We start from the raw sequence: 2,843 nt of genomic DNA, 5'->3' as shown, positions 1-2,843 counted from the left end.
ATAGCTAAATGATCCATGGTATGACCATCTTAAAACAATTCCATATGTTAGCTTACTCTAACTTTACATATCTTCCTGAGACCCAGCCATTCATTTTTGTCTTCTCTAGTGGACATCAAACCAAATCAAATTGTATTTGTCACATGCGCCAAATACAACAGGTGTAGTAGACCTTACAGTGAAATGCTTACTTACAAGCCCTTAACTAACAATGCAGTTTAAAGAAAATCCCCCCAAAAAGTAAGATATAAGAKTAACAAATAATTAAAGAGCAGCAGTAAATAACAGTAGCGGGGCTATATACAGGGGGTACCGGTACAGAGTCAATGTGCCAATGTACCGGTGTCGAGGTAATTGAGGTAATTACGTACATGTAGGTAGATGTCCTTGGTCCTTGGCATCTATGTTTTTCACCTACTGTACGCATTGACTGTAATGTATTTTTTTCTTCATATTTACTTCCTAATGACCACTACAATAAAAGATAAACAACAATATCTTTTCACATTTTGTTCTTGGTAATGTTTTCTTTCCACCCCAAACACTTACTGTATGTTATGTAAAAGTTTATTTGTCATTTATCTTGGTTTCGTAWTAAAATGTCTTCTTCTTTTTGTTCAGTTTAGTCACATCATTTCTCAATTTACACTAAGTTTGCCGGTCAGATGTGCAGCCAGACTTATTCACTACTCCTTTTGCCTCGTCCCTCTCAACCATACAGCTTTTCAATTCCTCATCAATCCACAGGGCCTTAACAGTTATGACAGTTAGTTTCTTAACAGGTGCATAGGTATCAATAACTGGAAGAAACTATTTGATAAATGCATCAAGTGGAGCATCTGGATGCGCCTCATTGCACACATCAGACCATCAAACCTTTTTTGTATCTTCAACATAGGAATCAGTACAAAACGTTTCGGATGATCTCTTATATACTATTTTAGGCCCAGCCTTTGGAACTTTGGATTTTCTAGATATGGCCACTATATTATGGTCAGTACATCCAATGGGTACGGATACAGCTTTAGAGCAGAGTTCTGCAGAATTGGTAAAAATATGACCAATACACATGGATGATATAGTTCCTGTACTGGTTGTAAACACCTTGGTAGGTTGATTAATAACCTGAACCAGATTACAGGCACTGGTTACAATGAACAGCTTCCTCTTGATCAGGCAACTTGATAAAAAACAGTCTATATTCAGGTCACCCAGAAAATAGACCTCTCTGTTAACATCACACACATTATCAGGAATTGGTGGCCTATAGCAGCACTCCAATAGAAGAGGCTTTAGACGAGGCAGGTGAACATACAACCACGACACTTCAAAAGCATTAGACATGAGATCCTCTCAAAGCTTTACAGGAATATGGCTCTGAACATGTACAGCAACACCTCCACGATAGGCATTCCTGTCTCTTCCGTAGATGTTATATCCCTGTATTGCTACTGTGTCCAGACAGACAGAGGTAGAGGTTCCACATGTCACTGGGAGGGCCCCTCCCCCATCACTTCTACATATTAGATGTTTATTTCCACCTCTAGTACACCTGATCCAACTGGCTCTCAACAACAATTCACACCAAGATAATGAACTACCAAGCTGGTCCTGGGAGCCTAGTTCTACTTTGCACTCATTACAGTGACCAGCACCTCTGAGTACCACATGGATAACTCCACTCTAGTCAGGCAGTCAGTGTGTGTGTGTGTGTGTGTGTGTGTGTGTGCGTGTGTGTGTGTGTGTGTGTGTGTGTGTGTGCATGCATGTATGTGTGCATGTGTGTTCACTGTGCTGGACACCACACACATCAATCTTTCTCTTCGTAAATGCGCTGTCAAACCTCAAGCTCAGAATCAGACCGACAAAGAGGGGAGATGGGGGAGGAGGAAGGAGAGGAAGGGGAGGGAGGAGAGGAAGGGGAGGAGGAGGAGGGACAATGACAAGGTGAATGTGTGTGTCCGTAGGAGGAGGAGCGCTTTCACAGCAAGAGAGATAATATCGACATAGCTTCCGCCTGAGTCCCCCTGCTTGTCTTATTGCTTCGTTCTCACAGTATTTGGTCTCGGAGGACGGGCTCATTGTAGTGGCTGGAATGGAATCAATCAAATGGTACCAAACACATCAAGCACATGAAAACAATGTGTGTTGACTCTGATCCATTCCACCCATTACAATGAGCCCATCCTCCTATAGCTTCTATCACCAGCTTCCTCTGACACACATACACACATACACACACGCACACACACACACACACACACACGCACACACACAGAAGAACGATAAATGAAATGGTCAGATGACATTTCCCAGATCACAGTTACTCTGACACCTTGTCTCGTCTCATCTGTGTGTGTGTGTGTGTCTGTGTGTGTGTCCTTGTCCCTCTCTCGTTAAGCATGACATTTCCCTTGTTAAGGCTCATTAAGGCCAGCGACGGCCACGCCTCGTTAAAGGTTATCTGTTTAATTACCACAACAACGTGAGGGTCACACGGGGTGACACACTTACACGCGTGGTGACACAGCCGTCTTATCACTTGAGCTTGACCTTTTCAGTACACTCTTACTCTTCCCTCACCCTCACCTCGAACAAAACACACACACACACACACACACACACACACACACACACACACACACACACACACACACACACACACACACACACACACACACACACACACCCCCGGAAAATAATATTTTTGACCAAACTTCCTCTCTCTGCCCCCCCCCCCGCCCCCCCCACACACACACACACACACAGCGTTTGTTTTACTATCCTTGTGGGTACCAAACAATGCCTATCTTATTTTCTTAACCATACCCACATGAAAATAC

Source organism: Salvelinus sp. IW2-2015, linkage group LG13 (genome assembly GCF_002910315.2).
Source record: "Salvelinus sp. IW2-2015 linkage group LG13, ASM291031v2, whole genome shotgun sequence".
Taxonomy (NCBI): domain Eukaryota; kingdom Metazoa; phylum Chordata; class Actinopteri; order Salmoniformes; family Salmonidae; genus Salvelinus; species Salvelinus sp. IW2-2015.
The sequence above is the reverse complement of the archived record's forward strand: the minus strand, read 5'-3'. Positions refer to the sequence as shown.